This window comes from Hippichthys cyanospilos, chromosome 7 (assembly GCF_059441005.1).
Source record: "Hippichthys cyanospilos isolate Australia breed blue-spotted pipefish chromosome 7, RoL_Hcya_1.0, whole genome shotgun sequence".
NCBI classification, from domain to species: Eukaryota; Metazoa; Chordata; class Actinopteri; order Syngnathiformes; family Syngnathidae; genus Hippichthys; species Hippichthys cyanospilos.
The window spans coordinates 6,390,181-6,418,017 of record NC_142375.1 but is presented as its reverse complement, the minus strand read 5'-3'; the positions used below and the strand labels follow the sequence as shown (position 1 = coordinate 6,418,017).

The 27,837-nt window shown below is 37.0% G+C and overlaps 2 long non-coding RNA genes across 2 annotated transcripts; both read left to right on the top strand.

Annotated features, from left to right (window-relative positions):
- The first annotated feature begins 187 nt into the window (after positions 1-187).
- On the top strand, positions 188-9,205 carry LOC148420823 (uncharacterized). The gene is made up of 2 exons (XR_015866156.1): positions 188-286; positions 7,356-9,205. It is a non-coding gene; the product is annotated as an uncharacterized LOC148420823 (long non-coding RNA).
- A 1,202-nt stretch (positions 9,206-10,407) lies between these two features.
- LOC148420822 (uncharacterized) lies at positions 10,408-25,577 on the top strand. Its single transcript, XR_015866157.1, has 3 exons — positions 10,408-10,541; positions 24,629-24,717; positions 25,011-25,577. It is a non-coding gene; the product is annotated as an uncharacterized LOC148420822 (long non-coding RNA).
- Positions 25,578-27,837: the final 2,260 nt, after the last annotated feature.

Below are 27,837 nucleotides of genomic sequence, written 5' to 3'. Positions count from 1 at the left end.
TGCTGCCCCCCATCCTTGTCTTCCATCCTAGTCGGGCCGTCTTAACTCTTCTTATCATAAGTTTGAGGTTGTCAGTGTGTCAATTAATGCGAGCTGCCGCATGTTGTTTCATCACTTGGGACTTTTGATGTCTTGATATAAAAGGGCTTTGACATCTGTTTATTTTGTGTTTGCGTTGCTCTTTATTCGTCATTCTTCTTCTGGCTGGCTGCTATGCCGCAGGCTCCTCTTTATCTTGTGTGTCTGTGAATTAAAAAGTCTACGAAGGGAAACAACTGAAGTCTGTGTGAGTACCAGTGTTGTCTGTCATGCGGCTGATGAACTCCTGTGTAGAAGCTCTACAGCGGAAAGCAAACACACTATTCAAACAGCGGGAAACAGCATTTATCAGAGCTGGGAGTAATGCAATATGTGCAAGTCATAAGTAACTTCAACTTGTAATCAAATCTCAAGCAAGTCAAGTCATATCTTATCAACTTTTTGGCAAGCATGTCACAAGTCTTAAAATAGCAACTGGAGTGCGACTAAGTCAAATGAGTCAAGTGCTTCATCTCATCGTAATGAAAACAAGCAGTTCAGTCATGCTAAATGGAAGATTTATAAAATCACATGCCTTAAAAATTCAGATTTTGAACAAGTACATTTTTCATCATTCCTGAATATAAACTGCTTTCACAAAGCTCAAATGCCATCCGCACATTCAATTCCTGTAAAAAATAAAATAAAATAAAATAAATCTAGCCCAGCTGCTTATGCGAGAGACAGGGTACACCCTGAATTTGGTTCCACTCGCCAACCAATCACAGGGTACCTATTTGAGAACAAGATAACTCGAGAAACTCATAAATTAGAACATTGTCAAAACGTCAATAGTGGCCTGGCAATTTGAAAAATAAATACACAATTTATTACAACGGCGCATTATGGTCCTGTTGCTGATGACTTTGATGATGTGTAATTTGCTTTTAATCAAAGTAGTATAGCTAATTTCTCAAAACAAAATGACAAAATAACATGGGCAAATCCCTAAAACACCTTACGTTTTTGAAAACAGAATGCCATTTTTCATTGCGCTCTTCAAATTACAAATGTCTTAGTCTAGGTTTCAAGGATGTCACGCAATCTTTGTATGTACAATAGCCTACAGTTAGCACAATTAGTTGGATGTTGTCTCCAAAACGTGTCAAAATGACATCAATTGTGTGTCATTATGTGCACAATAGTATTGGTGAACAAGTGTTAAAATTACTGTCATAAATAATACCATGAACACCACATAAGTCTTCTGAACATTTTCTTAATGTACTTTCTCCTTGTCCCTTCCTTTTTGTTGTTTGTGCGTTTATGTACTCTAGAGTACCTCATTGAAGTTAGTATTTGTGTGACTAAAAAGTTAGAATTCCATTGGACCATATATATATATATATATATATATATATATATATATATATATATATATATATATATATATATCCACTGGAAAGAAACAATTTATCACAATATAGCCCACCATTAGCCCACCATTATCATGATGTATTTAGTTTGTCTACAGTTAATGTTTGAATCATGTTTTTGCTCATTTCAGCCTATGAAGAAATGTATTACACATGGAGGTAAAATGGTAGGAGTTTCGAAAATGAAAATTCCCAAATGGATTCATTAAGGACAGCCCAGGGGAAATTTACATTTCAATGGAGTAGTAGTATGCGTTGTATACATGCATTCACATAAATAATATATTATCCCAGCATGCAAGAAATTGTCTCTGAGTGATTAATTGCTTAAAACCATTAAAAGCACACATCAGAGCAGACAAATAGAGTCCTTAATGCTGCAGAATTTATGCATTGGCAATTACCTCTATTATAGTATAAAGGTTTTGATTGGCTGCGGTTTGTTGACTGGTCCTTCAAGTTGTTTGTTTGTTTGCAACTAAATGGCTAGCTACTTCATAAAGGATTTACTGTATGTATCAAATGGTAGTGAGAACCCTTAACTTAATCATCCGCCCTGGGTCTACCGATCAAATACGGTTTAATATAAACCGCTCTTTTCTAACTAGATGTGCTATATATTTTTTTTTTCTTTACCCTTATCCTTCTGTGACCACAATCGCAAACTCAGAAAAAGTATGCAATGCGATGCCACTTGTTTCATTTAAAAGGTCACTCTCCCATAACCTTTGTGATAAATTAGTCCGTGACTTCAGCTGTCAAGAAAATATAGAGCCAAAAGACACATTTATTTACACTGTAGAAGTCAAAATCTTTTGACTTTCCCAATTCAGAACGCTGGTTAGGCCATTCTTCTCAAGACAATGAAACCGCATTTAACATTTTCATAAACAAACAGATATAAAATTGATAGTTAAGTATTTCAGATAATTCTTTTACAATTTTGAACGTCTTTCAAATTAAGTAATTTGTTGCAGTGGGACTCACAGTTAAGGGACCCGAGTTAAATTACAGCTGGCTCCAGCTTTGCTGTGTGGAGTTTGCATGTTCTCCCTGAGCCTACGTGGCTTCTCTCCGGGTACTCCGGCTTCCTTCCACACTCCAAAAACATGCATGGCAGGTGTACTGGACACACGAAATTGTCTTTAGGTGTGATTGAGTGTGTGAATGGTCTCTGTGTCCTGGAATTGGCGGGCCACCAAATCAGGGTGTCCACCGCCTCCTGACCGAAGTAGGCCGGGATAGGCACTAGCAAACCAGCGACCCTAGTGAGGTTAAGCGGCGATAGAACATTGCATCCTTGCAGAATGGTAGGTCAACAAGGTGGAGGCAAAGAGACCAATAACCACGACCAAGACAGGGGTTGGGCAATATGAGTACTATTCGTTTTCATTATTTTTATTTTACATTTCTCATTTTCCTTGTCTCTGCTTAAGGTTGTGATTTCTCCATATAAATGTGAAAAAAAAACATGTTACTATGGCAACAACATGAAAACTACACAGTGCTTCAAGCAAAATACTTTTATCCCAGTGTCCCTCTGATGAACACAGGAAATTAACATACCAGGAAACAGGAGGGCACACACAGGAAAGCAATTGTGCTTTTGGAAGGCTGCACTGACCCCCTTTAACAAAATGGCGTTTGGAAAACTGGTGATTCACTGAGAAACCATGAAGAAAGAAAGAGGGTGGGTCCACTTTTGACGTTTTGTGATTGGTTGCTTCCTCTTTGGGTTTCTCAAAGTTTTCATCTCACTTACATGCAGTTATTAATTGCGTTAATGTTAAGTTAATCTCAAAATTTGGGGTTTTGAAACAGACTATTCCGTATGTATTACATATAACTTAAATGCGTTAGCAACAAGGGTTATGTTAATTGTGTTTCCCAATCGATGTACAGATGTCATGAACCAAATTGACTCACATTTCACTTCTTACTTTCTCCTGCAAGTAAAACACATTATATTCATGTAACTTGCCACAGTAGTCAAGTTTTTCTCGCTCAATAGCATTGTAACATGGGTGGCTTTTATATCTCCAATGGCAAGTCCGGCTTGCTCCTCGCTTGCTACTGCAAGGTTTAAACGGCTTTCAGTGGCATGCTGTCTTTTTTTGCCACCCTTCATTCTTTTTGGACTTTTGTTACTTTAAGTTGGGATACCTTGCACTGAACCCAAAGGAAAACATTCCTTAATCTCCTCAGGAGTTGGCCCAGGCTCAATGAAACTGTAATGTCAATGTATGGACTGTACATACTGTATAACATACAAGCAGTTTCTCAGTGTCCTTATTAAGTGAATATATTTTTCATGTCGGTCTTTTGATGTTGGTAGCTAAGTTATGTGAGGACAATAATTTGGGATAAAGGACATGTCAACTAATTTAAACGTAAGTCGAGCTGAGCTCAGAGCAAAAATGAAAACCTCATAAAGCTACTTCATTTCCATGTATTATTTAATGTACTTTTGAAGTTTACTGAGAGTGTAAGTGGTGTGTTACATTGTGTTACTTTCACTGTGATTGACATGACTCTTCCTGCTCCTCTTTCAACAGCAAATGTGCAATGTCAGTTGAACATGCATCCTTCATGAGGAGGCACACATTTTTTTCGAACAAGCAATCCACATGGCGGTGGTTCAGTGCAGATTCTCAGTTTAGTGCATACAGTACATATGTTTGAGTTCAAAATTTTCATGCCCAGAGAGCCAGTCTAAGCAGCTTCAGTAAACAAATATCCTCAAAATAGGAAGACGTGATGCGTATCAGAGAGTTTTGTCGCATTTGCGTTACACACATGTGCATCCCTGCTCATAAAATATAATTGTGGAACACTTAGGCAATAACCATGTCATTGTTGCAAAGCTGCAACATCTACCTTGAGAGAGTTAAAATGAAATATGTGACTACAAATTATTGAAAATAAGAAACATGAGAGCTGTCCTATAATAAATCTTAATATTTTAATTTAAATTGCTTTCTTTACGCTTGTTTTGAGACATCTACATGTCAGCCAATGTTTTAGTTGTTTCACACTATGAACAATGTTTAAACTTCACTGCCTGGAATGTTGGCATCTTCCTGAACGATGCGTTTAGCGGGTGTTGCCATTATAAACGTGACGACAAGGTAATGCCAATAGGTAAAAGGAAATACATCAAGGACAGTAACTAAAAGCGCAGAGGAAGAATTGTAACTTTCTAAAGAGAAATGTAACTTCATTTTCTTTCATTTTGGAGGAATTAACACGTTCACTAATGATTTTTATTTTATTTTTTTACAAAAATGAATAAATAAAACGTATGGCATATATTAAATGTTTATATGTCTATAGTACTTGGACAATTAGTTTTAAAATTAAAATAGATTAGGTTTTTTTTGTCTCATCTGTATTTTATAATAATAATAATAATAATAATGATAATAATAATAATAACAATGATAATAATAATAATAATAATGATAATAATAATAATAATGATAATAATAATAATACATGTGGCAGAGAAGTGAAAATTATCACCAACACCTACAATACATAGTTATCAGTGTAAACTATAGCAACACCTATACTTTATGTAGCACATTTTGTCAATATATTTGCGCAGTACTAGATGGTTGACATTGGACCAAGCACTGGCTTATTGTGTAATGAAAAGCTGCTAAATGCCACTGGAATCTGCAGATAGGAACTGTTGGGATGCCATTTCACGTTGTTGCTACGTTTACAATAACCATTGCGATTTTTTGAAAAGCCGGGGGACCCATTGTCCCAACGGAAGCTAAAGGGTTAAGCAACACGACATTTTACTTAACGGCAGAGATGAACAAAGGCTGCAGATTGAATTAGGAAGCCATAATTTGGGGTTATCAAAATAAAATAATATCAAATGTCAGTATATAACGAGTGCACTTTTCACATTGTGTGCATAAGAATGAGAGAGTAGTGGACTTTTCTCAAAAGAGAGAGTATACATTGTTTTTCTCACAGTGGTGTTTGCACCGTTATGTTGGTCATATAGCGATATTGTTTTCCAATTTTGGCTGTTGAGAAAGCTGGTTAGCCACAAATGAAAAACATTACGCTTCAAACTAAGTCTGTGTGCCTAAGGATACCCAGTATGCAATTCCAAAACAAAGAGACGTCCGTTTGATTTCTACACAGTGTGACCTTTTTTGATTGGGTGAGATTGGTTGGCATGGAAATCAATACCAAATTGCACATTTGATGCAGCCTTATCTCTATTCCACACTGTCAGCAGGTGGAGTCAAGGGAATTTTGTATGTGTGCCTGTCAGTGCCTTTGTGCCTGTATATATTTAACACTTGTTCTGGTGTGATTTCATACTAACGGAACCTCTTCATGTGTAAATGACTTGGATGTGCAATCTGAAAACAGACAATCGAACAAACAAGGGGAAAACAAGCAAGTAAACAATGTAGTCAGAGATGAGTCTTAGCAAACTGGAAAATTAAGGATGAAGCACGTTTGCTTTTCATACACATTTTCATGCCGCAATTTAGTATTGGCACAACAATAAGGATATTCAAATGTATTTTTCTATAGTCAATACGGTTTAAAAAAACCACAGCAACTTGCACATTGTTTTTGTGGTTTTGTGTCCTTTCTCTTTGGAATCAACGATGTAAAATGCAAAATGTGAGCCAAAATAATGCACCGTGAACAAATCAGCATAAAAGGCTGAACTAAAAACTCATTATTCAATGGAATTCCTTCGAAGTTCACTGTTCCACGAAAATGTTTGACCATGGTAAAAAGTGTTAAGCAACCTCATGTGCTCCAAAACTTTAAAATTGAATTTGAATCATAATTCTCATACCTTAATCACAATACAATGCAGTTATTTGGTTGAACATCAATTATCAACCACGGTTTTCGTGATCCCGTGTTCAACATTGGACCTGTGCACATCAACAAGCACAGCGGCCAGCTGTTTCTCACCATGCACCTCCCAAAATGCACATCTGAAACTATTTAAATCAAACGCAGTCACTGTTTCCACAGTGCGTTATAGGCATTCCATCATGGCCTTTCACTTTGTGCAGCAGCCTCTCTCAGCATGGGTTTACGGGTATAAAGTGGGCACATGGCAGCACAAATATGTCACCTACTGTGTATTCCCCTCAGGAACCTTAAAGGAGGAAGAAACCAAGAAAGGAAAGGGTGGTGGCAGGCTGAATAACCTCTGAGCTCCTTGGGCTTAAATCTTTTTTCAGCTTCAAATACAAACCTTTCCTCTTCTTTGCTTTGTTTTCTGACCAAAACAAGAAGAAATGAAAGGAAGAATACAAATCATGTCCTGCGGTTCATACTTGTACCAGCAGACAGAGAGAAAGATCACAATCACACAAGCTGAAAGCCTTAAAAATGTGCCCTGTATAAAACCAGCATCCAACCCATAAAGAGTCTAAATTGGAATCAGACTAAAATGTGAGCGCAATAATAATTCTGTATAAAAGCTCTTGGACCACCCCTAGCTGTGCTGTTTAAATGGCGTACCATTGAAACATAAAATAGTAGAACAGATTCCTTTGCAGGACAAGATTCTCAGGAAAAAAACAAAAAAACAAATGGACACTTTGGACCAAGGAAAACCTCTCTAAATTTGAAAGAATTTGCATACATGTTTATACTGTCTGAAATTTTCAAATCAATATCATATCATATTTACATCAAACTAGGTGTATTGATTACATTCCGCAGTGTAAATCGTTGGGATCACAGTTATGAAATCATTACCGTGAAACAATATAGAATGCTTTCAGCATCATAATCACTTGGAATGTTGTGGGAGAAGATACTTTTTTTATTCCTAAACTGCTTCGTTGAGTCACCTTTGCGGATCAGTAGGGAGGTCGTTACCTGTGTTCTTGTTAAAAGTGTTTGCAGATTGTGGAGAATGACTCAAGGTGAGGAATCTGGCCTCGGAGATCCGACACGGCGAGACGGAGACTGGACAGCAAGGCCAAATTCCCCATTCCGTCACCTCTTGGCAAAGGATTGCCACCCTCTGGATGACTCGGCAAAAGGGATGTATAAGAATGCGCCATTGTCTGGCTATGTTGCCTTTTTTGTTTTGCTCGTGTACGGGCCCAGATGTGTAAAACTTCATTCTGTTGAACTTCAGAAGATACATCTCGGTTCAAAATTGCAAATGAGAGTGAATGCTTTTCTGAGAACCTTTTCCGAATGGAGCTTGAACAAACACACAATAATTAGTGAACACTGGTGAAAGGGTAGGGAAGGATCCTGACCCAACAATTGCTGTGATCTCCACAAAAGGTGTGTGGTGTATTTTAAGCCTTAATGCTACCCGTAGTATGTCACACGGCTCCGAGTTGTGTTGGACATTTTGTTACGACTGTGCTATGCAAGTAAAAGGTTAACACTACGCCGTAGTCTGGAGTATCAATGTTATATTAAGTAACAAGAAAAGTGAAAGATATAATGGTGTTTTGCTGTCCGACTTCTGCTCTTTGATGTCACGGTATGCATGTACTCCATCACTATTCGATTGGATTCAGATTATTGGGTCTACACTTCAAGTCAAAATTAATTTTGAATTGAAAATGGTTTAACTCGATTAGATTCAAAATTGTTTCAAATTGAATGTAAAAAGTATGCAAAGAACCACCATACTATTTCAGTTGGCTTTGCAAGAGAGTAACAAAACAACATGTTCTCTTTTAGGAACATGCCTTTTTCCCCAAAACAGCATGTGGTCAATTTTTAAGATAGCTATAAATTTTAGAGACAATAGTATAAAATAGGATTAAATAAAGATAAAGTGTATATGTACAATAAATAGATAGAGCGAAATTGTCATTTCACTGAAAATTGTAGTAACAAAATATGTGACAAACATATACAGATGAAAAAGATTAATATTAATTATAAATACGAGTAGTGCTTTCATGACAAGCAAGACATCACATAGCTAAATTGAGAGTATGGGCAAACCTTAAAACGTGTGCCGTGTTTTGAATCGGTGTTACTGCGATCACATTGAGAGCGTTATCAGCCACAATCACCAGATCCGTGACAGTCAAACCACATTTACCATGAAATGTTGCATTCACACTCTTGGCTGTGTGGCTTTCCTGCATCACATGAGTTTGCAAAACGTGGAGAGACTGTGTTGCACTCAATGTGCATGCATCTCATGTTATTGCCACTTGGTCCATTTTGGTCAAAGCTGCTTGGTGACGTCATGACATTTGTGCCCCTCTGATGTAGTTACATATATATGGAAGCTGAATGGAGATTTAGACTGCAATTATAGCAGTTTTTTTCCCTCTCAAAAAAAATGTGTCAAAAAACTGTTAACAATTACATGTTAAAACAGTGCAATAACAATAAAAAAAAGCTTTGAATTTTAAATGCCAATTTACATGAACAAAATGTAAAGATTGCAATCAGGGACAATAATAGGGGGACAAAAGGCGTGAGTTAAACCTTTAGTTTCCATGATACAGGCATTTACATGTGTCCAGCTCGCTGGAGCAGTAGTAAAACAACTTTGCACACTTTACAATCCCACTTACCATCATGTATAAATGTATATGGTATTCGAAAATCCTCTTCTCTGCTCTCTGGAGCCTTTGGAATTTTGTTGTTTGCATAAACAGTTCAGGAGTTGGTCATTTGAAGAACATGTCTCATTTTCTGTCTGTGAAGATGCATGCAACTGAAGGTTCAATGCACTGAAATAAAAAATATCTATCAATATACATCTCTCCCTCTCTCACTCATATATATATATATATATATATATATATATATATATATATATATATATATATATATATATATATATATATATATATATATATATATATATATATATATATATATATATATATATACACACACACACACACACACCCAGTGTGAAATTATTGTCCATACTCTGATCTCTTCTTGCCATATTATATCAATTTGGTTACACTCCTGCAAGTGTTGTAGATTATATATATATATATATATATATATATATATATATATATATATATATATATATATATATATATATATATATATATATATATATATATATGTTTTACGTTTTGACAGTATAGTTATAAGTTTTAATTGCTGATGCAGGTTTGTTGATGTTTAAATGCTCCAGAAAATAGCATGCGCTGTTCACTATTAAGGTAATGCAATGCACAGTGATGCATACGTGTGCTTCTGTATATGATTTCTTTAACCATGTCATAAATGATGGTATAATGAGAACCGCCACAGTTTTTTTTTTTTTTTTCCATCTGACTACAACCTCTAAGAGAGCCACTGCCGCTTCTTTCCCATATTACTGTGAAGCAGCCATCTATAATCTGTTTCAGCACACTTGCCATGAAATGAGTGATGTGAGACTTGTAATGTGCTGGGCAGGCAAAGCCTAATAGATAACATGAGTATGCCTGTCCCCTCCCTACAACTATTCATCATTCCCTTCCACAGGCAAATTAAGCCCCCTCAGCGGTAAACAAGACAATGATTTGGTTCATCATGAGCTGAAGCTGTTTGCTCTCTTTGATTATTCAACTCTTATATAGTAAAACGTCTTTGGCAAGTTGCTCTTTATGCTTGACTCCAATGACCTTTATTGTCAAGCCTGTCATGTGCGGCGGTTGTTGTGGCTTTTGTTCTCATCGGCTGTTTAGAATGGTGACTGTCATTTGGCAAGCGTGTGTATCTGCTTCTATACACATGAACCTTGATTTAAAAAGAATACAATAAAAAAACAGTGCAGAGCTGACAGTGGTTGTCTGTAATCTCTTGGGGTGGAAAAAAACTGTTTTTAGTTGTAATGAATATAGTGTCTTTTTTGAGCGGTTGGGCTTTTCTCTTGCGCTAGTGTTTCTTTGATCTAACTTTGGTTGAAATCTCATTTCATCAAGATGAGCTCACTATTGCCCAGCAAATGAAGGCATTTTTGACTAATATATGCAGTATGTTAATGTGCGGAACCTGATCACTATTCATGATCATTTTTTATGGATAATTTTGGTTGTCACTCCCTGTGATGACCAGCGTATTTATAGGCCCATAGATTTGTCACAGGTAAGAACATCTTTTAATGCTTCTTCATTTTCCCCCATGCGCAACATTAGCCGTATTGCATCATGTCTTGCATGACATCTAGGCGACATGTCTGCTGCAGTGAAGGCCACACAGATGTCAGAAATTGTTGCGCGTTGATTGCCACGTGCTTAGTCTCTGGTGATTGATCTGTTTAGTCACATGTGATGATCATAACATTTTTATTAAAATAATGCTTTAATGAACATATTGAACATATAATGGAACTGAACATTGCAGCTCTGTGACAGAAGATACATCAGTGTTCATGACATTGTAAAAAAAGGGGGGGGGGGGCTCAGAACGTACAAAAATGTATGCAAATTACACAAAGTCATTCATAAAACTGAGTTACAAAACTATTAATTTCAAGGGCAATACCTGGCACAAACAAAAACATGAACGAGCTAAACGCATACAGGGCAGCGCTATATAACATGATGAAGATAAGAGTTAATAATAGCTAGCATGTTATCCACAGTCACAAGTTGTTGGATCAACAATCAAAGTAATTATGGCCATATCAGCATTAGCATACATCAATATTCTTACATAGGAAGTACAACGATCAAGCCATACAAAGCACAAATGAATTGTAATGAATTGTAAATTAATTGAACTGTTAAAATAAATCAGTTCCAAAACATTATTTCCAAGTTAAAAGTAGCAAAAGATGTTAAGTCAACATTTACTTACAAGGTTTTTAAAAAACAACAACTTTGTTTTGTTTTTAAAATAGATTATTTTGTCAACATTAAGTTGTGTTTAAGAGATGCCATTGAATACTAATGTATTTAAGGTGAATTCAGAAGTTTGAAAGGTCAATGTTTAATTGATGTAGAACCTATGAGTCGGACAGGTCTGCCATAATTAATGCGTTACCACCTTGGTTCTAACTCTCTTCTTCACATGACTATGTCCCCAGTCCCTCAGATAGAAATCGACCCCATAGCAAACAAATCCTGCTGAATTTTGATTTAAAAAAATGAAATGAAGAAATATATTTTCATTACTTTAGATGATTTCATGTTTTAATGACATGAAAGTGTAGAATATACAGCTTTCTCTATTGGAGTGGCAATAAAGTTTCATTGTTAGCATTGTCATGTTGGAGCATATAAAGCCCAGCGTGTGATCAGTAATTTTCCAGCCAACGCCTTTCCCAGTGTCCTGTGGCTTTTGGGGTTCTGCAAATACAACAGGAAGCCCTTGTCTGAAACAAATATCACCCGGTTGGTTTCTTTTCCGTTCTCCTCACTTTAAAGATTGCTGACACAGTGAGGATAACTCTTTTCCAAAACCTAATGCGAAGATTTCTAATTTGGGCATATGCTTCTGTCATTTTCTCCATCCAAAACAATGTCAAATTGTTGGCCATATCGGAGTAGGCATTTTACTCTAATCATTTTGAATTTTGTTTTTCCCCATCTTGACATCCAACTTTTCTTTTGATATATTCTGTTATATGTATTATGGATGCCCACTACAAATATGTTCTGCATAATGAATTCACTGCCATTACATAATCATGTAATTAAAAAAAATCAGACATATTGCGCATGCACATATGCTCAGTGACACAGTGTAGGTAGGGATTCACCAATACTTCTGCTGTGTGTGCGTGTGTGTGCGTGTGTGTGGGTGCACAGACAAAGACTGTTCCTAGTGAGCACAGTGAAAGTGACAGACCACCCACCTGATCTGGCTCCTCTCAGGTTCCTCATGTGTACGTTTTACATTCGTAGGAGAGCATCTAATGGGATTTTACTATCAGCATTTCAGTGTGGCGACCATCAGCTCTCCCTCTTCTGTCTCATTCGGAATAGTAAGCAATGTAAAACTGCTCAGTCTGCACGGCGACAAATTAACTGTGAATGGCACAGTGCACTCAGTGCAACACAACCATCCTTTCGCCATTGCAATTCAAAAGGAATGGGACTACGGTGCGTCGCTGCTTGTTTGGAACAGTAGCAACTGCTCTGTCATTTTTGTGAAACCATCTAAAAAGGTGTTCAGATCAGAAATAGACCATATACAAGCATCATTAACTGAAGGATTGTTTGTCCTGTCTGTCTGTCTAGATGCTCTGTCTGTCTATCTGTCTGTCTATCTATCTATCTATCTATCTATCTATCTATCTATCTATCTATCTATCTATCTATCTATCTATCTATCTATCTATCTATCTATCTATCTATCTATCTATCTATCTATCTATCTATCTATCTATCTATCTATCTATCTATCTATCTATCTATCTATCTATCTATCTATCTATCTATCTAGCTAGCTAGCTAGCTAGCTAGCTAGCTAGCTAGCTAGCTATTCTAAATGACAAGATTCACTTAAAAACTATCTCTGCTGGCAGGCATTATTTTTTTATATCACACATTTTGTTGTGTCTGGTTTGTGTATTTTCCCATTGTTAATAGTTTATATAGTGATGCTAGTGGTAAATAGAAAGGATATACTTTAACTTGGCAAGGAGTATTCACACCGCATCGGTGTGTCGGTTCATTTAAAGCAGTGAACGCATCATGATAATACATAGCCATCATGAAAACTGCTGATAAATCAAAGCATTTAAAAATGCTAAGTTAAATAATGAGGCTTTCGAGGATGGAGCAAGTCTTTCAGAAAAATGATATGATCAGTGCACCAAAATTCATTAATGAGTAAACACACACCGTCACCTTTCAATATGCTTTTCCTCAGCCAGTCAGTCCCAAACTCATAGACGCCTTGTGGTTTTGGTTTGTTGCTTTAGCACCATGTTTCTTTTAAAACTAGACAGCCACAAGGTACTGCTTTGTAATTCATCCATTTTGTTTGGCAGATACTACATGTTCGCCAGGTAAAATGTTGGCTCGGAAACTGTGAAAGGGCGCTCTGAAAGTCTGGCTGATACCTCTCTTCACTTACCTTGATGACCGTTTCTCTGGTGCTTACTGATGATGTTTGAACCATATGGTACCCTGGCAGTGGTAGTAAAGGTGTTGGCCTTTTCAAGGATTGCGAGTCTCTTCCAACACGATGGTGTCTCTGATGCAGTAACTCACCTTTGTGACAACATTTCAAGTTTGGAGTAATATAGAAAAAGTGCCTTATGTGAATTTAGTCTCTGAGTTACACTCAATTGTCGAGAGTGACTACTGATGATGCTGCATCAGAAGCAATTGGGGGTTCAGTGTCTTGCTCAAGGACACTTCGACGTGGTCTTGCTGGTTGGGGGAACGAACCCACAGCCTCTCAGCTGGGAGACGACCACTCTACCACCGAGCCATGCCGCCCCCAGATGACCATGTTTCCCACCTTATCTCTAAATAAAAACAAATTTGAATTAAAACAAAATACACGTTACAATGAAAGGAAATACAATTATTAGAAAGTGAACCATTAAGAATATTTGGGGTGTGCCAAATAAAAATCGATTTGCATAGGAATAGGGATTCTCATATACAATTCCCTTTGGCTTCCTTACTACAGTATGGTGGCCTGTGCAATGACATCACCTAACCCTAAAACAAACAATTGAGGAAATTCAACCACCCAGTCCTCATTGAAAACAGTCTTTTTGCATTTTGCAAAATTGTGTGGTGCACAAAAGCCAGAAGACCGCGAATGTGAGTGCAACAATTCACATCGCTGCTAACAAATGTAGTTTGTCCATCATGGATATGAATGATTGTGTAAGCTTTAAAAGTGTCAAGAGGCAGCGTGGATGTTATGATTGTGGATCCAAGCGCAGGGAATTTCAGAGGCAAGCAATTTGTGCAATAAGCCATTTGATTAAACACAAGCTAAACAGAACCAGGGCATAGGAAAAACAGGACAGCAAAACTACAAGGGGAGAAGACAGACAGGCAGATAAACCATAACAATGACCCAACCGGAACTGAAAGAAAACTAAACACAAGAGACAATTGGAACAGCGAGCCGACAACACAAGGGAGCGGGTTGACAAGGACAGGTGAACACAATCAAACAAAATCAGGCATTAACACAATCTGCAAGAAAATGTGACTGAAATCAGAATCAAAATCCAACACAAGCCCGGATCATTACAGTCTCTGGATGGATCCGTCTCAGGAAAAACAAAACAAAAAGATGTATCTGTAGGAAGACATCTCCCACCTGCCCGTCATCGCTTCTGCTGATCTTCCCTAACCAGCTCCGGCTCTATTCAGCCTGCCTGCCTCCTGCACCCCACACAGTTCCGACTCTCTTGTTCATAAATGAAAAGGCAGTCCTTTTCTTACTTGTCTGTGCGTGCTCCTGAGTCAGCTCCTCAATTGTGATTAAAAAGTGGCTTTTCTCTTATCACGTTGAAGCCATCATAAATATTTCTGCTGCCTTCCTATGAAATATAGAATCTATTTAGCTGTTAATAGTCAACAACAACATTTCGACCGTTCTCGCTCTCTCACGCGCGCATATGAATTACCAGTAAAATAAGACACCAGGAAAAAAGAATCCTCAGACAGACTAGAAAGCAAATAGTACGTAATCACCCCTACAAAAAAGTTGAGCATGTTCACAAATAAAATAACACAAAAAATAAAATAAAAAACAATGTTTGCTCCAAATTAATTCACGCACATATATTACTAACACACATATAAATAATTCACACATGCATATTATTCATATACATGTAAATGAATGAAAATACTGTCTATACTGTACTATACAAATATAATATGTTACAAATGAGACAGATAATGCTCCCAATATGCTCAGATATGAACGAACTGGCACAAGAATCATGCTTTGCCTTACTTAACTGCTCACTTGAAAAAGTTTCTGTTCATATCTTGTCATCAATGTACTGAGAAATATTATTCAATTTCATTTGGGCAACAGTTTTCCAGATAATATTTTGGTACTGCAATTTCCTGTGATTTGACAATGTATCTAGTGATGGCGTTTTTACTTTTGTTCCATCCAATGGTATACTATAAAAGCTATACAGTTTATATTGTTGCTAGTAGCTTCAAAGAGTAGCAGCTGTCGACCTATTATTTCTTTGGAAAATGGAAATTTCCTTACAAATCAAAACTTAGTAAATGTAAAAAAAAAATAAAAAATAAAATAAAAAACCGCTGTCTCCCTTTGTTAATCCATCATGCAAAGCAGACTGAAGTGGAATGATAATTCTTTGCACACCTATAGATTAAAGCAGAAATCATTCGAAGCGAAAACCGATTCTAAATCAAATCAGAGACCCGAAATTCAGAATCAAATCAAATTGTGAGACGCTCAAATATTCCCACCCCTAATGAATAAAATATAAGGACAGTGATTAGTGGGAACGGGAAAGTTGGAATAAAATGGTTTTGAGTTTGGACTTGAATAGTGAAATGGAGTCAACGATTCTGAGATCAGGACGTGAGTGAGTTCTAGTGGTCGCTGGTAGTCAGGGAGTGGGGGAGAAAAATGAAAGAAAAGGATTGGGGTGTGTGAGCAAGTGTGGTAAAGGAAAGAAGGTGAGAGAGGAATGTAGGTGCAAGGTCATGGATGACCATATGTAATAAGGATATTTTGTCATTTATAAAGTGTATAATTCACAAGAAGCCTATGGAGCTGCTGCAGGATGGTGCAGGATATAGTGGCGCATAGAAAGGATCCGGCTCAAGACACATGTTCAAATTTGGAACAGTTGTATTTTATGTAGGGTTTTTGGTCGAAGACCAAACCAGAGAGACTACAGTAATCTAGGTGAGAAGTGACGAGACTACGGAGCAGTATGCCAGCATCATGGGGTATGAGAGATGTGCTAAGATGGTTGATGTTGCGAAAAGGAAAACAAGCTAAATAGACTAAATATATTGTTGATGTGGAAAGTGAAGGAGAGTGTGCTGTCGAAAAAGGCACCTCGACTCTTAACCTGTGAGATGGCCGGATGGAAGAGTTATTGGAAAACCGTCGTGAATTTTTTCCCCCATCCCCCAAATGTCGACGTAAAACTTAAGTGACCATCAAAAATAATGATAATGTTCTCATTGTTGGCCTTTGCCTCTTTCCTACTCTATTTCCCGTTATTGCTGTTCTGATCTGGTTTACAGGGAATTTGGAAAACCACAGACGACTTGAACGAGAGAGGAACATTTGTTGCAAAACAACCGTACAATGGAACTCAAGATAGAATATCTTGTCTAAACGTGTGTGTGTGAATGTTTATACACATCACGAGCTTGTTTTGTGAACCATAAGTATAAAGGAATGTGTGGTCAAATAGATGGACTTGAATGGCATTCTTGGAGGTTCTTGTGTTCTTGTCACCATAAAACAAACACAATGAGGGCAGTAAGAATAGAAGGCCAACTTCTACTGTAGATAGAATAACAATAGATAGCATCCCCATTTATTGTGAAAACATGATGACACATGTACTGTACATATAAGTGTTGTAAAGAATGAAATTAAGGGACTGTCTCTGAGCTACTTCTTCAAGGACAGAGTGTAGAGACCACAGAAAAAAAAAATTCTAAACTGTCAAAACTGAAGTAGAATTAAGGTTATTCCAAGTCACGCTGGGATTCATGTCGGTGCAAAGCTTGGCCCATAGGCCATTCCATTTGTTTGCAGCTATAAGTTATTATTGTAGTGTGTAGCATGTGTTTATTTTCGATGTTTCTTCCATCTAGACCGACCGTATAACAAAAGGGCTCATTTATGTAAAGGCAAGGGAGATGCAGAGTTTTGCGGCTAGAGAATGGACACTTGCGACAAGCAAATCGGGGAAGTACCGTATTTTTCGCACTATAAGGCGCGCCTAAAAGCCTTATTTTTTAAAAAGCTGATGGTGCGCCTTATAATCAGGTGCGCCTTATATATGGATGAATGTTGAGATTGGGATTCGTAGATGGGGAATGAAGTGATAAAGTAAGCTTTACCTGTTTTTTTTGTGTGTTTACAGTTGAACAAGGTTGGTCATATTGACATTGAGATATTATGCTATTGAGCGTTCAGAGTTATTATTGGAGTTATTATTGTTATTACTTTGAGTATTACTATATTGTGATTGAAATTTTTTTTAAATATGTCATTAATTGAGGGTGCGCCTTATAATCTGGTGCGCCTTATAGTGCTGAAAATACGGTATATAAAATAAACAAAGGAAAATAAGCTTTTGAAGGGTCATTTTGCAGTCACAATATAAAAGTAGTTGTTATTCTCAAGAAATTAGGTTATGAGTAAAATGATGTATAAATTCATCATATAGTCTTACGTTACAAGTTTGATGAAGTTGTAGTAAAAAAACAAAAGTATATTTTCATTCATTAACATATTGATGTTTGTCTCCTACTCAGCTGTCTTCAGAGCCAAACAAAAATACCATTTCAAGTAGCTATAAAAATAGGTCATGGCATCAAAACTAAAAATGAAATAATGTCAGACAGTCTTGGTGTGACGGCACCCTCTGTCTCAGGCTGACATGAGGTTGGAGTTACAAGCATGGTGCATATGCAGGTTTTATCTCAGCAGGTAGGAACAGCAAAGCCACACAGCGTACAGTCGAGTAGTGTGTGTGTGTTTTTACCGCATCTTGAGAACAAAGGATGGTTTCATTGTCACTTATGGGGAGCATTATGTTATGTAGGGATTAAAAATATGGTCATAAAAATATGGTGTGTATATATATATATATATATATATATATATATATATATATATATATATATATATATATATATATATATATAGGGGAGGGGAGGGGAACAACTGCAACTTGGATGCTTTTGTAAAATCCTCATATGGAATGATCATATCAACATGGTAAAATTTGCGTTTCGCCTAAAAGTAACTCATTAATAAATTGGCTTATTGAAGCCTCATTCAGAGTCTCATGCTATTGACTCAAGGCCTCTGCCCACTTACAGTACATGTACAGTATGTTTTGTGATTTTATAATTGTTTTATGATAATTGTTATTATTTTAATTTATTGTGCATTCCTATAAGCTGCCTATGCTTGGGTGGGGGTTTTCTTTCTTCCAGGCTTGAACCATGGTTTTTTTTCTCCTCCATCACTCCCCCACATAACCTTACCCTTCCTACGATCTTGGAGCGATCAGCCAAGCGCATACCGACAGGCCTTGCAGTCTGTCTCCCCTGTCAGTCAATTGTGGTGTGTGTTTCTCCAAGCTTGTTATATCAATATGTCATTGCCTTGTGCAGATGTAATGATAATAAAGGCCATCTATCTATCTATCTATCTATCTATCTATCTATCTATCTATCTATCTATCTATCTATCTATCTATCTATCTATCTATCTATCTATCTATCTATCTATCTATCTATCTATCTATCTATCTATCTATCTATCTATCTATCTATCTATCTATCTATCATGCATCAGATTTAAGTGGCGTTACAGACTCAACAGTATGTCAAATGCCATCACCCTCACTCACTCACTCACTCACTCACTCTCACTCAGATCTAGTAGCAGTTGTATTGGATGTGGATTTGTGACAGCAGAAACATATTTTTTAGATGTTGGCATCGATGTCTGTTTTTTTGTTGGTTGGTGTACAGAGCCCCTACGGTCAACAAGTAAATGACAATGTGTGTGCATGTCTGTTCAAAATAAGATGACATACCAAGGCAGGTAGGAAGCGTTCCAGACCACCACTGTGAATGTTAAGATTGGCAGAGATTTCATTTCTGACAACATGACATTGACAACTTCTGCACATCCATGAATTCATGTAAACTGTTTGTCTTTAGGACTAGTAAAAGGTTTGAACACAAATGATATATAGTGTGTTTTGACCGGTGCCTTTATTTATAAAGGGTCCAACCCTTTGATGGTAAGCACTTCTAAACAGGCTAATTTTATCACTAAGAAAAGTTATTAATGACCAAAATAATAAAATAGGCTATCGTACATTCCTGTAAGCTACCTAACCACGTCACGGGAAGAAACCATTGACTATGACTTCCAGTCCTCTTTCAAAATCCCCTATATCCCAACAATGGGTAACCAAGACATTCCTCGATTTGGAGGAGATGACACCATCAAGCCGCCGTCACAATGTTACTTGGAAATGCAGAGAAGGCTCGCATGAGGCTTGCGATGTCTCTGGATATAAAGTCTTGATGCTTTGACCTTGTCTCCGTTTAAAGTGTGTGGGAGCAGAAAGCACGGTGAAGAAAATCCTCAGAAACAAACAACAGGGATGCAGCTGCATTCAATTTCCTGCTGCATGCTGTTTCTATCACAAGGTCTTTCAAGATGCATCGAGAGCCAAGCTTGGGAATGTCCATGAATTCAAACCATTTCCCCCTCTGCGCTTGGCTTAATTAGAGATATACATAGGAATTCCAGTTCTCACCCCACATCTTTCCCTCATGGGACTTTTAGTTTAGAATAATAACAAGAAAATACAATAATTGTGCTGTAAGTGTTGAATCTGTTACACATTTTAATGTGTAGAATTCATCACTAGGAAATTGACCAATCAGTTGGGACCAACAAATATATCCTGAAATCTACTTTGATATTTAAAAGCAAAACCTTTTGACACAACTAAGATCCTGAAACATTGCATGCTTTACAAATCACTTGCTGTTCAGCTTTACAGGGCTTCCATGCAAAATGAAACCAGAGCTAATAGTCGGCTATACAATAAGAAGGGTGGAATGTGGTGACGACAACAACGTAGCCATGTTGTTGCACTGCTGGCTGCCCGTCAAACATTCAAAGCTTGCATGTTCACACTCATCTGCCCTGGACAGCCCCATACCACCCCACTCCGCTTGGCCATGCACCACACCACCTTCTTTACATTTCCATATTAATTTCCATTCCATGAAGCGCCGAATGGGGCAGGATCAGTTGAACGGTGCAAGCTTCTCCCAGGTTTCTGCATTTCAGTCGCTGTTTTTACGGCTATTATAAGAATCACAAATTGTCATTGCATCATGCAGCAACTTGACAAATACGATACAGCCAAGCGAATGCAGAGAAAAAAATTGGATTAAAAAAAAAATCTGTTTTGGGGGTTTAAAGTGACACTGTGTAAGATTTAGATCGTTTCTCATTCATAATGAATAAATTAAATGATTATACATTACAAATAAAACAAAAAAAATCTTGCAGATAAATCTTTTCTTAATGACCAACAGTGTTTTAAATATAAGTGTAGGTCTAGTAGGTCATTAAATTATATTAGATAGAGGGTGGCACTCCTCCGGAGGTTGCCATGTCTGTTATAGCCACGGAGAGAAGGAGGAGTTTTTATTACTGCATTTACCGTAATGCCCCATATAGCTCCCACAGGTGCATGCAAAAAATTACACATAATCCCTTTAAACCAAAGAGACAAGGCAGCAGGCCCACCATCACAAGAGTAAGCAAAATGCAATATCAATATATTTATGTATACATATATGTACATGTATATACATGCATAGTTATGTACCTATATACATATATGTAATGTGTACACATTTTGTGTTTTATGTCAACATTGAACATTTTTTTCAATTTTATATGCATCATGAATGAAACTGTCACAGGAATAATTTTCATCTGTTGATGATGCACACATGCATTTTATCTTATTCAGCATGCATAATTGCACATTCTTGTAGGTATTTACAGTTCATACTTGTGCTCTGCTACTTAATTGTTGTTTATACCTTTTGTTTTAAGTTGGTAGTCTTTTTTTTTTTTTACAACATTCAACAGCAAAGTAAGAATTCCATTGAATGGAGAAACTTGTAATACACTGTGCACATGAAAATAAACACTTTGAAACTTGAATCATGATATGTTAAACTTTCTCAGAGTTTCAAAAGTTAAAATCTCAGATTATGTCCTTACCTGCTATTGGAATTCATTCCCCAGTGGTCAGTCTTTTTTCAAAGTTACTGGTTTCTTTGAAAATTTGAAAGCTCAATTTGCCAAAATTAGAATTTTAATTTTAATATTACTTATAAATTTAATGGTCTTCAAAAACTAGAGATTTTAACTTGGCAACATGCAAAATTGCTGTAACTTCCTCATTTCATGAGCTACCGCCATATTTTATATTCACTTTTAAAGGGAATTAATCTTGGAATTTGAAAACATAAATATCTTCATTTTCAGACATATAAGCCCCGTTGCATGAAAACTCATCACATATATGTATGCAGTTCCAAAGAATTGTGTGTATTGCAGGTCTTTGGACCTCATTAGCCTATATCATGATTAAAACTCATTATTATTCCCTCAAGCTACCCGCTAAAAGTCTTCCCAAGTCATCCACTCCCCTCGAAGCTCCAGCTCATTGCCTCTGTTTTCCTCTTGGTTGACATGCACTTTGAACTTCCTGCTGGCTCCACTCTTACATACTTACATCAAAGACGTGGAAGAGTATTTTTCTTTTTTTCGTTTTTTTTTTTCTTCATTCTTCAAGGTAAAGAATTGGTTGTGTATTGAAGATAACATCAAAACAAAAACAAATCAACTTCATAAGCTTGTGATATGTGTTTCAAAACTGAGAGCCAGGATTTTGAAGCTAGTGCTATGACTATTTTGTGAGGACAAGATTTTTTAAACCATATTAACGTATTTTTGGACGATAAGCCTTCCTTAAAAGAATTAAATGTTTTTGAAAAATTAACAACGTGCCTTATAATCAGCTGCACCTTTTATATGGATGTCAGCTTTTCAGTTTGTTGTGGTTAATTCAAATTCCTTCCTATTTAGATCACAAAATTATTCCCAAACACTGTACCGGTGCAATTCACCGCTGCCTCCGGGGATGAGTCAAAACTAGAGAATAAATGTCACTGCACTTTAGATGTGTGTGACAAATTAGTAGTACTATAACTTCAACTGACACCCTGTGTTCTAAAAATTGGATTGTTTTCACCAATCGCAAATTATTAAAGATTCAGTGACAATGGGTGAAAAAGTAACTGCCCCCTTCCCGATACACAAGGTTTCATTTAATCAAACCAATCACACTGAGACAACCCAAGGATATGAAAATACAATTTCTGAATTTCTAAGTGATGGTTTGCATTTGGCAGCATTTGATAAAAATAACATGATGCCAAGAAAAATAAAACATGTCGTGGCAATGTGATTATCTGGTATTGCTATGCTTCCTCAGGACCAGGACAATACTATGACTGAAAAAAATGAATTCTGCTGTTTACCAGAATATCTGAAGGAGAACGTCTGGCCAACACTGTCTGCCCTTAAACTCAAGCACTCTTGCATCATGCAGCATGACAACAATCCCAAATGCACAAGCGGGTCCACCAGCAAAGGCTCAAAAAGAACAAACGTCAGATTTTTGCATCACCATCAAAGTTTGGATTAAAATCCAATTGAGATGTGGGGTGTGTCCAACAGGAAGTCTGTATGTTTCATTGATGTCTCTCGCAAGTGTGGGAATCTTTGTTTTTAAAAAACGTACATTTTTAAATAATAAATACTCATGGAACCTGTGTCCCACAAGATGCATGCAACCCTGTTACCATAACCGTTTTAGCATGGTAGAAGAAGAAGAATGTAGTGAGTCACATGAAATGCTGTATCATGGTTTGGCATGGTAGTACAGGGTGTAGGCATGTGGACCCAAACACAGGGAAGCTGGGAGGCTGATATGCATGAAGAAAAGCAAAAAAGGTTAACACAACATACATGGTAACAAACAAAACCAGAAATAAACTCATTACAAAAAAACTTGAAACCAGGACTTGAGGAAAAAACAGGAATAAAACTCAAAGAAACTACAACTGAGGGAACGCTACAAAGTAACACAACCACAAGGACTCAACAAGAATCAAAAGGAAAAGGGAAACTAAATGTACACCAAACTGACGAGACAATGATAAACACCTGGACAAGACACAATTGGAGCATGGGAGCTGTTTGGCTGACACAAGAGAACAGGTTTACAAGGCCTGATCAAACTACCAAGACACTGACACAAGGGGCAAGAACAACATGAAGATCTGAAAAAAAAACCCAATTCAAACCCGGAACATGAAAGGAAAAACAAAAACCTGACATAAACCCAAGACATGAAAGAAACAATAATACTGACACCACCCCAAAAAGATAACATCCTAGATTTGACATCATCAAAGTTTTCCAAAAGAATGAGTAGAGCAAATGAATTACTGAAATAAAAATAATTAGCCTTACTTGAATGTCTCAGTAGAAGAGTGTTTAGCATGTGCACCTCACATATCAGTCCAGAGTTCAATTCCCGCTCAGGCCTTCTTGTGTGGAGTTCGCATGTTCTCCCCGAGTCTGCTGTTTTCTCGGGGCACTCCGGCTTCCTCCCACACTCCATGTCAGGTGTATTGGATACTCTTAAGTGGTCCCTAGGTGCTATCGGGTGCGTGAAAGGTTGTTTATCCCGGTGTTCCCTTCTGGAAACGGCACCAGCAAGCCAGCGACCCTAGTGAGATTATGCGGCTATAGAAAATGGATGGATGAATGTCTCACTCTTCCTCATGCAAACAATGTGCATATAATCAGAATTAAACAATGTTTTTATTATATCTTATTTACTTCAGTAAGTTTGCCATTTTGGTCATCAGCAGTAGCTTGTTAAAAAGAAAGTATCTTCTCCTATGAGAAAGCTAACATTAGCACAGATTTTCAACCCTGTTACTTTAGTTAGTGTAAATGTATTTATTCATTTATTTATTTATTAAACCATGTAATAAAACTTGTACCATTGATCTGTAAGCTGACTAATCAAGCCTATGATAGTCGATTAACTATTATTATTATATATGTAGCTGAAAATCTGAAACGTGAATGTTTACTTTTCAAGAATTTTGAAGCAAAAATGTCCTCCAATTATGAAATGACCCATAAATGACCATCACTTGATGGTAGTTTATTTCAAATGAGTTTTTTTGTTTTTTTATATTGTTCTCATGTAGATTCATACTAATAAGTGCCTGTATTTCAGTTTCCACTGAACATGAACTATCAGAAAGACTTGTATTAGTTTATTGGTGAGCAAAACATATTTTATGTCACGTTTTTTTGCCAGCCGGTTGGCACTTTTTCTTGTTTTTCATTTCATTTAACTCTCGCAGGGGCCTGTTTGGAAGGAGGTGACATTGAGTAGGAGGTACATGCAAGAGGATGGAAGGAGGAAGAGTTAGTTCGCTGCTGGCAGTTGAGCGTGAGTTGCAATTAAGGCTTGTTTTAAGCGTTTTTGTTGCCTCGTTAATTTTGGAATAAAGGAAGTGATTTGGCAGAGGCAATGTCTGTGTGCATCCCTGTTCGCACTCGGGGCATTACAATATGTTACCATTGTGACTGATAATGCTCTCGATAAACCGAGATGAACAAACTGGCATACTTTTCATGCTTTGCCCATACTCTTAAATTAGCTGTTCACTTTTTCGATTCATAACTTGTCTGTCATAAATGTTTCACGTCTCCCACTCACTGCTCTCTGTTTTGTCTGTAAAGGCGGAGTGTTTTCCTTAAAGAGGAGGTGGAGTCACCGGCCGCACACCTGGCTCTCATCAGGGAGGCTTTTAAAGTGCGGCCGGAGCCGGATAATGATGTTGGGTTATTCCTCGCCATCAAATGAATATATGCCCTGAGAATTCAGCCTGCGAACCTAGTAATCGTCTGCGTTGTAGTTTTGTGTTGATACTTTGATATTTTGATTTTTTTTTTCCTCATTGTAAGCTGTAAGTTTTCTGTTGTTACTTTTTGTTGTGTACCATTGTCCTCCTGTGGACTCTGCTCCTGTCTCCCTTTTGGTGGGTATTTTTTGTACAGACTTTTTTTATGTCTCTTTTTCTTCCACACGGCGTGAGCTTTTTGTCTTGTTTGAACATTCGGTGGTGAGCCTCCTGTCTGGTTGGCGTGCAATTACTGTCCGTGTTCCGCGGTTAATTCAGAACAAACTGTATCGAGAAATTTCAGTTTTTTACTTATTTTGGTACTTGAATTTCCAGTGAAATGACAGAGTGTATGCTGTTCTATCTTTTGTTTCATCTTATTTTATACTCTAAAAGCCATACAATTCATAGCTAACGTAAAAGAGCGGCAGTTGTCCACATGCTATTTTTTTGGAAAAATACACGTTCCTTACAAATCCTCAATTTTTGTAAAACAAACAAACAAAAAAAAACCACCTATAGATTGAAACAGAAATAATTTTTAGTTGGATCAAATCAAATAGATTGTAGATCGTGAAACAAAGGCTCCCAATCATATCTAAGTGTTGTAACCTCGATTTTCGAGCTATCTCCTTCTAGTATAAATAAATCGAAAGGGAATCAAGTCTATAATGAAAATACATAATTATCTAAACTTTCCTTTTCATAGTCATGACAATGACTCCTGATTCTGTGAAAACGCAAGATCATTTTTCTGCTCTGAATGTCAAACTGAAAAAACTTTCTTTTGTACATTGTCTGTGTAAAGAACGATCAAAAAGAAGAGAAAAAAGAAACAATGTACTGTATCCCCAAGCAGTGAAAAAGTCAATAGCTTTTTAAAATCTATTGTGTACATGGTGGAGCGAAGAATCAATGCTTGGTTTTGTATGGCTCCGCTCTCTTCATTACTTCAGTAATAAATTGCCATTAATTATTTGTTTCATTGAACCGTATATATGATTTTCAATTCCACAGGCCTGTATTGCAAATTACACAGTACACGCTTCTTTATTCAGAAGTGGGGGTGGGCACCAGTGGATATGTGAAGATACAGAATCTACCGTATATTCTGGGAAGATTGAATCCTTGTGTCAATAACAGTCTGAGAAATGTAGTCAGGCTGATTCCCATTCTCATTATGCAAGACATTATATTCTGGATTTACCCAACATTAGTATCAACTAATCGTGATTATTAATCTCAACCTATTTCCCCATGTGAATGAAATAGGTTATGCTAATAAAAATGTAAATTTTAGTCATATATATACATATATTTTTTGTATAGACACACACACACACGCTAGGTCAAGGTGGTAATTTTTTTTTGTTAGCGGAATGGCCAGCTTATTAATGTTCTATATGAAACACAACCTCTGTGCCAGTGTGGGTAAACATGTATAATTTGCAGCACCCCCACCCTAACCGAATGAAGTGCATTAACCAATCACTTTCTTTTTCCTGCTGCTGGAGTGACTCCATAGCAACAATCAGATACGCGTTGGCTAAATAATGCATTTATTATCTTTAGCAATATGTTTCTTATTCCTCAAAGGCGTCCATCCAAATGCCCCGTTTCCAAGTTTGTCAAAATATGCCAACAAACCTGTGTTAAATACATACCCCAAAATTTGTGGTGGGATAGAGTTAGAGATTGTTCACTGCATCAAAATAAAATCTCTGATCTATGGCCTGTTCATAATCTTCTGAGTCAAATTAAATCTTGGTTGGATTTCATCTAGTTCCAGTTAGGGGCCATCGTCAATTCAGTGCACATTTTAGACCATATGTGAGCGGAGATACAGTACATCATGCGTTAGGTTTTTTAACATTGTATATTGGTTTTAAACAATCCAAATTAATCTCAGATGTATAAAACAAGCACAGGCATAAAATGAAACATCTGTATGAAATGCCTTTGCAATAAATTTAAGAAAGTGACATTCTTAATATTATTCCCAAACTATGTTCATTTGAAATTGGCATTTGCTTTCACCTGAATAAAGCTATATTTTGAAGTTGGCTTTCCAATAAGTTCAAACATTTTGAAAATCATTTATTTTGTGGGGTAAATATGCCTACAAGATCACTTCACTCATTACAGTCTAATCATTTTGTCACTCCATAATGCATAATGCACACAACCCTGTTTTGTACGTGTGAAAAATTTATTATTGCCGTAGGATTGTATTGAGTTGAAACATTCTGTTTTGGTTAATGATCTTTTTTTATGTGACTCAGAAGCAATGTGATGTTCAGTTAAGCAAAGCCTCTCATGTTCCTTTTTCATCAGCGCAGCAACACAACACTTTTATCCATTGAATGTATCGATTGAGTCTTTAGTCCCTTGTCTTTATGCGACAATTTGCAGTTTTTTGTGGTTCCTTGCGCCTAAATAGCTTCCTCTTAAATCAGATGTGATTTCCTCATTTCATTTTATTTAAGCACAGTATGTCTCACAGACGGGCTCTCGTAAATACTCTTGCCTTCAGGCTTCATTTACGTCATTGTCAAAATGTAAATAAGATCTCTGTGAAGATGGCATCAGCTCACCAACATATGCAGCAAGGCAGCGCAGGAAAGCAGATTGAAACTCGCCACATTTTGAGCAGTCTGTTAAGCTTG